We start from the raw sequence: 13,647 nt of genomic DNA on the forward strand, positions 1-13,647 counted from the left end.
CAACAACAACAACATTAGCCCAGACCCACCTAAACAACAACAACAACATTAGCCCAGACCCACCTAAACAACAACAACAACATTAGCCCAGACCCACCTAAACAACAACATTAGCCCAGACCCAACTAAACAACAACATTAGCCCAGACCCACCTAAACAACAACATTAGCCCAGACCCACCTAAACAACAACAACAACATTAGCCCAGACCCACCTAAACAACAACAACAACATTAGCCCAGACCCACCTAAACAACAACAACAACATTAGCCCAGACCCACCTAAACAACAACATTAGCCCAGACCCACCTAAACAACAACAACATTAGCCCAGACCCACCTAAACAACAACAACAACATTAGCCCAGACCCACCTAAACAACAACAACAACATTAGCCCAGACCCACCTAAACAACAACAACAACATTAGCCCAGACCCACCTAAACAACAACAACAACATTAGCCCAGACCCACCTAAACAACAACAACAACATTAGCCCAGACCCACCTAAACAACAACAACAACATTAGCCCAGACCCACCTAAACAACAACAACAACATTAGCCCAGACCCACCTAAACAACAACAACAACATTAGCCCAGACCCACCTAAACAACAACAACAACATTAGCCCAGACCCACCTAAACAACAACAACAACATTAGCCCAGACCCACCTAAACAACAACAACAACATTAGCCCAGACCCACCTAAACAACAACAACAACATTAGCCCAGACCCAGCTAGACAACAACAACAACATTAGCCCAGACCCACCTAAACAACAACATTAGCCCAGACCCACCTAAACAACAACATTAGCCCAGACCCACCTAAACAACAACAACAACATTAGCCCAGACCCACCTAAACAACAACATTAGCCCAGACCCACCTAAACAACAACAACAACATTAGCCCAGACCCACCTAAACAACAACAACAACATTAGCCCAGACCCACCTAAACAACAACAACAACATTAGCCCAGACCCACCTAAACAACAACATTAGCCCAGACCCACCTAAACAACAACATTAGCCCAGACCCACCTAAACAACAACAACAACATTAGCCCAGACCCACCTAAACAACAACATTAGCCCAGACCCACCTAAACAACAACATTAGCCCAGACCCACCTAAACAACAACAACAACATTAGCCCAGACCCACCTAAACAACAACAACAACATTAGCCCAGACCCACCTAAACAACAACATTAGCCCAGACCCACCTAAACAACAACATTAGCCCAGACCCACCTAAACAACAACATTAGCCCAGACCCACCTAAACAACAACATTAGCCCAGACCCACCTAAACAACAACATTAGCCCAGACCCACCTAAACAACAACATTAGCCCAGACCCACCTAAACAACAACATTAGCCCAGACCCACCTAAACAACAACATTAGCCCAGACCCACCTAAACAACAACATTAGCCCAGACCCACCTAAACAACAACATTAGCCCAGACCCACCTAAACAACAACATTAGCCCAGACCCACCTAAACAACAACATTAGCCCAGACCCACCTAAACAACAACATTAGCCCAGACCCACCTAAACAACAACATTAGCCCAGACCCACCTAAACAACAACATTAGCCCAGACCCACCTAAACAACAACATTAGCCCAGACCCACCTAAACAACAACATTAGCCCAGACCCACCTAAACAACAACATTAGCCCAGACCCACCTAAACAACAACAACAACATTAGCCCAGACCCACCTAAACAACAACATTAGCCCAGACCCACCTAAACAACATTAGCCCAGACCCACCTAAACAACAACATTAGCCCAGACCCACCTAAACAACAACATTAGCCCAGACCCACCTAAACAACAACATTAGCCCAGACCCACCTAAACAACAACATTAGCCCAGACCCACCTAAACAACAACATTAGCCCAGACCCACCTAAACAACAACATTAGCCCAGACCCACCTAAACAACAACATTAGCCCAGACCCACCTAAACAACAACAACATTAGCCCAGACCCACCTAAACAACAACATTAGCCCAGTCCCACCTAAACAACAACATTAGCCCAGACCCACCTAAACAACAACATTAGCCCAGACCCACCTAAACAACAACATTAGCCCAGACCCACCTAAACAACAACATTAGCCCAGACCCACCTAAACAACAACATTAGCCCAGACCCACCTAAACAACAACATTAGCCCAGACCCACCTAAACAACAACATTAGCCCAGACCCACCTAAACAACAACATTAGCCCAGACCCACCTAAACAACAACATTAGCCCAGACCCACCTAAACAACAACATTAGCCCAGACCCACCTAAACAACAACATTAGCCCAGACCCACCTAAACAACAACATTAGCCCAGACCCACCTAAACAACAACATTAGCCCAGACCCACCTAAACAACAACATTAGCCCAGACCCACCTAAACAACAACATTAGCCCAGACCCACCTAAACAACAACATTAGCCCAGACCCACCTAAACAACAACATTAGCCCAGACCCACCTAAACAACAACATTAGCCCAGACCCACCTAAACAACAACATTAGCCCAGACCCACCTAAACAACAACATTAGCCCAGACCCACCTAAACAACAACATTAGCCCAGACCCACCTAAACAACAACATTAGCCCAGACCCACCTAAACAACAACATTAGCCCAGACCCACCTAAACAACAACATTAGCCCAGACCCACCTAAACAACAACATTAGCCCAGACCCACCTAAACAACAACATTAGCCCAGACCCACCTAAACAACAACATTAGCCCAGACCCACCTAAACAACAACATTAGCCCAGACCCACCTAAACAACAACATTAGCCCAGACCCACCTAAACAACAACATTAGCCCAGACCCACCTAAACAACAACATTAGCCCAGACCCACCTAAACAACAACATTAGCCCAGACCCACCTAAACAACAACATTAGCCCAGACCCACCTAAACAACAACATTAGCCCAGACCCACCTAAACAACAACATTAGCCCAGACCCACCTAAACAACAACATTAGCCCAGACCCACCTAAACAACAACATTAGCCCAGACCCACCTAAACAACAACATTAGCCCAGACCCACCTAAACAACAACATTAGCCCAGACCCACCTAACAACAACAACAACATTAGCCCAGACCCACCTAAACAACAACATTAGCCCAGTCCCACCTAAACAACAACATTAGCCCAGACCCACCTAAACAACAACATTAGCCCAGACCCACCTAAACAACAACATTAGCCCAGACCCACCTAAACAACAACATTAGCCCAGACCCACCTAAACAACAACATTAGCCCAGACCCACCTAAACAACAACATTAGCCCAGACCCACCTAAACAACAACATTAGCCCAGACCCACCTAAACAACAACATTAGCCCAGACCCACCTAAACAACAACAACAACAACATTAGCCCAGACCCACCTAAACAACAACAACAACATTAGCCCAGACCCACCTAAACAACAACATTAGCCCAGACCCACCTAAACAACAACATTAGCCCAGACCCACCTAAACAACAACATTAGCCCAGACCCACCTAAACAACAACATTAGCCCAGTCCCACCTAAACAACAACATTAGCCCAGACCCACCTAAACAACAACAACAACATTAGCCCAGACCCACCTAAACAACAACAACAACATTAGCCCAGACCCACCTAAACAACAACAACAACATTAGCCCAGACCCACCTAAACAACAACATTAGCCCAGACCCACCTAAACAACAACAACATTAGCCCAGACCCACCTAAACAACAACAACAACATTAGCCCAGACCCACCTAAACAACAACAACAACATTAGCCCAGACCCACCTAAACAACAACATTAGCCCAGACCCACCTAAACAACAACATTAGCCCAGACCCACCTAAACAACAACATTAGCCCAGACCCACCTAAACAACAACAACAACATTAGCCCAGACCCACCTAAACAACAACAACAACATTAGCCCAGACCCACCTAAACAACAACATTAGCCCAGACCCACCTAAACAACAACATTAGCCCAGACCCACCTAAACAACAACATTAGCCCAGACCCACCTAAACAACAACATTAGCCCAGACCCACCTAAACAACAACATTAGCCCAGACCCACCTAAACAACAACATTAGCCCAGACCCACCTAAACAACAACAACAACATTAGCCCAGACCCACCTAAACAACAACATTAGCCCAGACCCACCTAAACAACAACATTAGCCCAGACCCACCTAAACAACAACATTAGCCCAGACCCACCTAAACAACAACATTAGCCCAGACCCACCTAAACAACAACATTAGCCCAGACCCACCTAAACAACAACATTAGCCCAGACCCACCTAAACAACAACATTAGCCCAGACCCACCTAAACAACAACATTAGCCCAGACCCACCTAAACAACAACATTAGCCCAGACCCACCTAAACAACAACATTAGCCCAGACCCACCTAAACAACAACATTAGCCCAGACCCACCTAAACAACAACATTAGCCCAGACCCACCTAAACAACAACATTAGCCCAGACCCACCTAAACAACAACATTAGCCCAGACCCACCTAAACAACAACATTAGCCCAGACCCACCTAAACAACAACATTAGCCCAGACCCACCTAAACAACAACATTAGCCCAGACCCACCTAAACAACAACATTAGCCCAGACCCACCTAAACAACAACATTAGCCCAGACCCACCTAAACAACAACATTAGCCCAGACCCACCTAAACAACAACATTAGCCCAGACCCACCTAAACAACAACAACAACATTAGCCCAGACCCACCTAAACAACAACATTAGCCCAGACCCACCTAAACAACAACATTAGCCCAGACCCACCTAAACAACAACATTAGCCCAGACCCACCTAAACAACAACATTAGCCCAGACCCACCTAAACAACAACATTAGCCCAGACCCACCTAAACAACAACATTAGCCCAGACCCACCTAAACAACAACAACAACATTAGCCCAGACCCACCTAAACAACAACAACAACATTAGCCCAGACCCACCTAAACAACAACATTAGCCCAGACCCACCTAAACAACAACATTAGCCCAGACCCACCTAAACAACAACAACATTAGCCCAGACCCACCTAAACAACAACAACATTAGCCCAGACCCACCTAAACAACAACAACAACATTAGCCCAGACCCACCTAAACAACAACATTAGCCCAGACCCACCTAAACAACAACAACAACATTAGCCCAGACCCACCTAAACAACAACAACATTAGCCCAGACCCACCTAAACAACAACAACATTAGCCCAGACCCACCTAAACAACAACAACATTAGCCCAGACCCACCTAAACAACAACATTAGCCCAGACCCACCTAAACAACAACATTAGCCCAGACCCACCTAAACAACAACATTAGCCCAGACCCACCTAAACAACAACATTAGCCCAGACCCACCTAAACAACAACATTAGCCCAGACCCACCTAAACAACAACATTAGCCCAGACCCACCTAAACAACAACAACAACATTAGCCCAGACCCACCTAAACAACAACATTAGCCCAGACCCACCTAAACAACATTAGCCCAGACCCACCTAAACAACAACATTAGCCCAGACCCACCTAAACAACAACATTAGCCCAGACCCACCTAAACAACAACATTAGCCCAGACCCACCTAAACAACAACATTAGCCCAGACCCACCTAAACAACAACATTAGCCCAGACCCACCTAAACAACAACATTAGCCCAGACCCACCTAAACAACAACATTAGCCCAGACCCACCTAAACAACAACAACAACATTAGCCCAGACCCACCTAAACAACAACATTAGCCCAGTCCCACCTAAACAACAACATTAGCCCAGACCCACCTAAACAACAACATTAGCCCAGACCCACCTAAACAACAACATTAGCCCAGACCCACCTAAACAACAACATTAGCCCAGACCCACCTAAACAACAACATTAGCCCAGACCCACCTAAACAACAACATTAGCCCAGACCCACCTAAACAACAACAACATTAGCCCAGACCCACCTAAACAACAACAACATTAGCCCAGACCCACCTAAACAACAACAACATTAGCCCAGACCCACCTAAACAACAACAACATTAGCCCAGACCCACCTAAACAACAACAACATTAGCCCAGACCCACCTAAACAACAACATTAGCCCAGACCCACCTAAACAACAACAACAACAACATTAGCCCAGACCCACCTAAACAACAACAACAACAACATTAGCCCAGACCCACCTAAACAACAACAACAACAACATTAGCCCAGACCCACCTAAACAACAACAACAACATTAGCCCAGACCCACCTAAACAACAACATTAGCCCAGACCCACCTAAACAACAACATTAGCCCAGACCCACCTAAACAACAACATTAGCCCAGACCCACCTAAACAACAACATTAGCCCAGTCCCACCTAAACAACAACATTAGCCCAGACCCACCTAAACAACAACAACAACATTAGCCCAGACCCACCTAAACAACAACATTAGCCCAGACCCACCTAAACAACAACATTAGCCCAGACCCACCTAAACAACAACATTAGCCCAGACCCACCTAAACAACAACAACAACATTAGCCCAGACCCACCTAAACAACAACAACAACATTAGCCCAGACCCACCTAAACAACAACAACAACATTAGCCCAGACCCACCTAAACAACAACAACAACATTAGCCCAGACCCACCTAAACAACAACAACAACATTAGCCCAGACCCACCTAAACAACAACATTAGCCCAGACCCACCTAAACAACAACAACAACATTAGCCCAGACCCACCTAAACAACAACATTAGCCCAGACCCACCTAAACAACAACAACAACATTAGCCCAGACCCACCTAAACAACAACAACAACATTAGCCCAGACCCACCTAAACAACAACATTAGCCCAGACCCACCTAAACAACAACATTAGCCCAGACCCACCTAAACAACAACATTAGCCCAGACCCACCTAAACAACAACAACAACATTAGCCCAGACCCACCTAAACAACAACAACAACATTAGCCCAGACCCACCTAAACAACAACAACAACATTAGCCCAGACCCACCTAAACAACAACAACAACATTAGCCCAGACCCACCTAAACAACAACATTAGCCCAGACCCACCTAAACAACAACATTAGCCCAGACCCACCTAAACAACAACATTAGCCCAGACCCACCTAAACAACAACATTAGCCCAGACCCACCTAAACAACAACATTAGCCCAGACCCACCTAAACAACAACATTAGCCCAGACCCACCTAAACAACAACATTAGCCCAGACCCACCTAAACAACAACAACAACATTAGCCCAGACCCACCTAAACAACAACAACAACATTAGCCCAGACCCACCTAAACAACAACAACAACATTAGCCCAGACCCACCTAAACAACAACATTAGCCCAGACCCACCTAAACAACAACAAAAACATTAGCCCAGACCCACCTAAACAACAACAAAAACATTAGCCCAGACCCACCTAAACAACAACAACATTAGCCCAGACCCACCTAAACAACAACAACAACATTAGCCCAGACCCACCTAAACAACAACAACAACATTAGCCCAGACCCACCTAAACAACAACATTAGCCCAGACCCACCTAAACAACAACATTAGCCCAGACCCACCTAAACAACAACATTAGCCCAGACCCACCTAAACAACAACATTAGCCCAGACCCACCTAAACAACAACAACAACATTAGCCCAGACCCACCTAAACAACAACATTAGCCCCAGACCCACCTAAACAACAACATTAGCCCAGACCCACCTAAACAACAACATTAGCCCAGACCCACCTAAACAACAACATTAGCCCAGACCCACCTAAACAACAACATTAGCCCAGACCCACCTAAACAACAACATTAGCCCAGACCCACCTAAACAACAACATTAGCCCAGACCCACCTAAACAACAACATTAGCCCAGACCCACCTAAACAACAACATTAGCCCAGACCCACCTAAACAACAACATTAGCCCAGACCCACCTAAACAACAACATTAGCCCAGACCCACCTAAACAACAACATTAGCCCAGACCCACCTAAACAACAACATTAGCCCAGACCCACCTAAACAACAACATTAGCCCAGACCCACCTAAACAACAACATTAGCCCAGACCCACCTAAACAACAACATTAGCCCAGACCCACCTAAACAACAACATTAGCCCAGACCCACCTAAACAACAACATTAGCCCAGACCCACCTAAACAACAACATTAGCCCAGACCCACCTAAACAACAACATTAGCCCAGACCCACCTAAACAACAACATTAGCCCAGACCCACCTAAACAACAACATTAGCCCAGACCCACCTAAACAACAACATTAGCCCAGACCCACCTAAACAACAACATTAGCCCAGACCCACCTAAACAACAACATTAGCCCAGACCCACCTAAACAACAACATTAGCCCAGACCCACCTAAACAACAACATTAGCCCAGACCCACCTAAACAACAACATTAGCCCAGACCCACCTAAACAACAACATTAGCCCAGACCCACCTAAACAACAACATTAGCCCAGACCCACCTACAACAACATTAGCCCAGACCCACCTAAACAACAACATTAGCCCAGACCCACCTAAACAACAACATTAGCCCAGACCCACCTAAACAACAACATTAGCCCAGACCCACCTAAACAACAACATTAGCCCAGACCCACCTAAACAACAACATTAGCCCAGACCCACCTAAACAACAACATTAGCCCAGACCCACCTAAACAACAACAACAACATTAGCCCAGACCCACCTAAACAACAACATTAGCCCAGACCCACCTAAACAACAACAACAACATTAGCCCCAGACCCACCTAAACAACAACATTAGCCCAGACCCACCTAAACAACAACATTAGCCCAGACCCACCTAAACAACAACATTAGCCCAGACCCACCTAAACAACAACATTAGCCCAGACCCACCTAAACAACAACATTAGCCCAGACCCACCTAAACAACAACATTAGCCCAGACCCACCTAAACAACAACATTAGCCCAGACCCACCTAAACAACAACATTAGCCCAGACCCACCTAAACAACAACATTAGCCCAGACCCACCTAAACAACAACATTAGCCCAGACCCACCTAAACAACAACATTAGCCCAGACCCACCTAAACAACAACATTAGCCCAGACCCACCTAAACAACAACATTAGCCCAGACCCACCTAAACAACAACATTAGCACAGACCCACCTAAACAACAACATTAGCCCAGACCCACCTAAACAACAACAACATTAGCCCAGACCCACCTAAACAACAACAACATTAGCCCAGACCCACCTAAACAACAACATTAGCCCAGACCCACCTAAACAACAACATTAGCCCAGACCCACCTAAACAACAACATTAGCCCAGACCCACCTAAACAACAACATTAGCCCAGACCCACCTAAACAACAACAACAACATTAGCCCAGACCCACCTAAACAACAACAACAACATTAGCCCAGACCCACCTAAACAACAACATTAGCCCAGACCCACCTAAACAACATTAGCCCAGTCCCACCTAAACAACAACATTAGCCCAGACCCAGACCCACCTAAACAACAACATTAGCCCAGACCCAGACCCACCTAAACAACAACATTAGCCCAGACCCACCTAAACAACAACAACATTAGCCCAGACCCACCTAAACAACAACAACATTAGCCCAGACCCACCTAAACAACAACAACATTAGCCCAGACCCACCTAAACAACAACAACATTAGCCCAGACCCACCTAAACAACAACAACATTAGCCCAGACCCACCTAAACAACAACAACATTAGCCCAGACCCACCTAAACAACAACAACATTAGCCCAGACCCACCTAAACAACAACATTAGCCCAGACCCACCTAAACAACAACATTAGCCCAGACCCACCTAAACAACAACATTAGCCCAGACCCACCTAAACAACAACATTAGCCCAGACCCACCTAAACAACAACATTAGCCCAGACCCACCTAAACAACAACAACAACATTAGCCCAGACCCACCTAAACAACAACAACAACATTAGCCCAGACCCACCTAAACAACAACATTAGCCCAGACCCACCTAAACAACAACAAAAACATTAGCCCAGACCCACCTAAACAACAACAACATTAGCCCAGACCCACCTAAACAACAACAACATTAGCCCAGACCCACCTAAACAACAACAACAACATTAGCCCAGACCCACCTAAACAACAACAACAACATTAGCCCAGACCCACCTAAACAACAACATTAGCCCAGACCCACCTAAACAACAACATTAGCCCAGACCCACCTAAACAACAACATTAGCCCAGACCCACCTAAACAACAACAACAACATTAGCCCAGACCCACCTAAACAACAACATTAGCCCAGACCCACCTAAACAACAACATTAGCCCAGACCCACCTAAACAACAACATTAGCCCAGACCCACCTAAACAACAACATTAGCCCAGACCCACCTAAACAACAACATTAGCCCAGACCCACCTAAACAACAACAACAACATTAGCCCAGACCCACCTAAACAACAACAACAACATTAGCCCAGACCCACCTAAACAACAACAACAACATTAGCCCAGACCCACCTAAACAACAACATTAGCCCAGACCCACCTAAACAACAACATTAGCCCAGTCCCACCTAAACAACAACATTAGCCCAGACCCAGACCCACCTAAACAACAACATTAGCCCAGACCCAGACCCACCTAAACAACAACATTAGCCCAGACCCACCTAAACAACAACAACATTAGCCCAGACCCACCTAAACAACAACAACATTAGCCCAGACCCACCTAAACAACAACAACATTAGCCCAGACCCACCTAAACAACAACAACATTAGCCCAGACCCACCTAAACAACAACAACATTAGCCCAGACCCACCTAAACAACAACAACATTAGCCCAGACCCACCTAAACAACAACATTAGCCCAGACCCACCTAAACAACAACATTAGCCCAGACCCACCTAAACAACAACATTAGCCCAGACCCACCTAAACAACAACATTAGCCCAGACCCACCTAAACAACAACATTAGCCCAGACCCACCTAAACAACAACATTAGCCCAGACCCACCTAAACAACAACAACATTAGCCCAGACCCACCTAAACAACAACAACATTAGCCCAGACCCACCTAAACAACAACAACATTAGCCCAGACCCACCTAAACAACAACAACATTAGCCCAGACCCACCTAAACAACAACAACATTAGCCCAGACCCACCTAAACAACAACAACATTAGCCCAGACCCACCTAAACAACAACATTAGCCCAGACCCACCTAAACAACAACATTAGCCCCAGACCCACCTAAACAACAACATTAGCCCAGACCCACCTAAACAACAACAACATTAGCCCAGACCCACCTAAACAACAACATTAGCCCAGACCCACCTAAACAACAACATTAGCCCAGACCCACCTAAACAACAACATTAGCCCAGACCCACCTAAACAACAACATTAGCCCAGACCCACCTAAACAACAACATTAGCCCAGACCCACCTAGACAACAACAACAACATTAGCCCAGACCCACCTAGACAACAACAACAACATTAGCCCAGACCCACCTAAACAACAACATTAGCCCAGACCCACCTAAACAACAACATTAGCCCAGACCCACCTAAACAACAACAACATTAGCCCAGACCCACCTAAACAACAACAACATTAGCCCAGACCCACCTAAACAACAACATTAGCCCAGACCCACCTAAACAACAACATTAGCCCAGACCCACCTAAACAACAACATTAGCCCAGACCCACCTAAACAACAACATTAGCCCAGACCCACCTAAACAACAACATTAGCCCAGACCCACCTAAACAACAACATTAGCCCAGACCCACCTAAACAACAACAACAACATTAGCCCAGACCCACCTAAACAACAACAACAACATTAGCCCAGACCCACCTAAACAACAACAACAACATTAGCCCAGACCCACCTAAACAACAACATTAGCCCAGACCCACCTAAACAACAACATTAGCCCAGACCCACCTAAACAACAACATTAGCCCAGACCCACCTAAACAACAACATTAGCCCAGACCCACCTAAACAACAACATTAGCCCAGACCCACCTAAACAACAACATTAGCCCAGACCCACCTAAACAACAACATTAGCCCAGACCCACCTAAACAACAACAACATTAGCCCAGACCCACCTAAACAACAACATTAGCCCAGACCCACCTAAACAACAACATTAGCCCAGACCCACCTAAACAACAACATTAGCCCAGACCCACCTAAACAACAACATTAGCCCAGACCCACCTAAACAACAACAACAACATTAGCCCAGACCCACCTAAACAACAACAACAACATTAGCCCAGACCCACCTAAACAACAACATTAGCCCAGACCCACCTAAACAACAACATTAGCCCAGACCCACCTAAACAACAACATTAGCCCAGACCCACCTAAACAACAACATTAGCCCAGACCCACCTAAACAACAACATTAGCCCAGACCCACCTAGACAACAACAACAACATTAGCCCAGACCCACCTAAACAACAACAACAACATTAGCCCAGACCCACCTAAACAACAACATTAGCCACCTAGACAATTAGATGTCAGGGGTTAGAGGTCAGAGGTCAGGGGGTACCTTGTATAGTTTGGGTCGTTTGGGTGTGAAGTCATCAGGTACGTGTCTGATTAGAGGTCAGAGGTCAGGGGGTACCTTGTATAGTTTGGGTCGTTTGGGTGTGAAGTCGTCAGGGGTCAGAGGTCAGGAGGTACCTTGTATAGTTTGGGTCGTTTGGGTGTGAAGTCATCAGGGACGTGTCTGATTAGAGGTCAGAGGTCAGGAGGTACCTTGTATAGTTTGGGTGTGAAGTCGTCAGGGACGTGTCTGATTAGAGGTCAGGGGTCAGGGGGTACCTTGTATAGTTTGGGTGTGAAGTCATCAGGGACGTGTCTGATTAGAGGTCAGGGGTCAGGGGGTACCTTGTATAGTTTGGGTGTGAAGTCATCAGGGACGTGTCTGATTAGAGGTCAGAGGTCAGGAGGTACCTTGTATAGTTTGGGTGTGAAGTCATCAGGGACGTGTCTGATTAGAGGTCAGGGGGTACCTTGTATAGTTTGGGTGTGAAGTCATCAGGGACGTGTCTGATTAGAGGTCAGGGGTCAGGGGGTACCTTGTATAGTTTGGGTCGTTTGGGTGTGAAGTCGTCAGGGACGTGTCTGATTAGAGGTCAGGGGGTACCTTGTATAGTTTGGGTGTGAAGTCATCAGGGACGTGTCTGATTAGAGGTCAGGGGTCAGGGGGTACCTTGTATAGGTTGGGTCGTTTGGGTGTGAAGTCATCAGGGACGTGTCTGATTAGAGGTCAGAGGTCAGGGGGTACCTTGTATAGTTTGGGTCGTTTGGGTGTGAAGTCATCAGGTACGTG

At 46.1% G+C, this 13,647-nt stretch overlaps 1 protein-coding gene across 3 annotated transcripts in view; it reads right to left on the minus strand.

Annotated features, from left to right (window-relative positions):
• The window catches only part of LOC129844151 (protein flightless-1 homolog), a 91,325-nt gene that overhangs the window by 30,230 nt on the left and 47,448 nt on the right, over positions 1 to 13,647 (minus strand). The window lies entirely within an intron of this gene.

The sequence above is a fragment of the Salvelinus fontinalis genome, unplaced genomic scaffold (genome assembly GCF_029448725.1).
Source record: "Salvelinus fontinalis isolate EN_2023a unplaced genomic scaffold, ASM2944872v1 scaffold_0182, whole genome shotgun sequence".
Taxonomy (NCBI): domain Eukaryota; kingdom Metazoa; phylum Chordata; class Actinopteri; order Salmoniformes; family Salmonidae; genus Salvelinus; species Salvelinus fontinalis.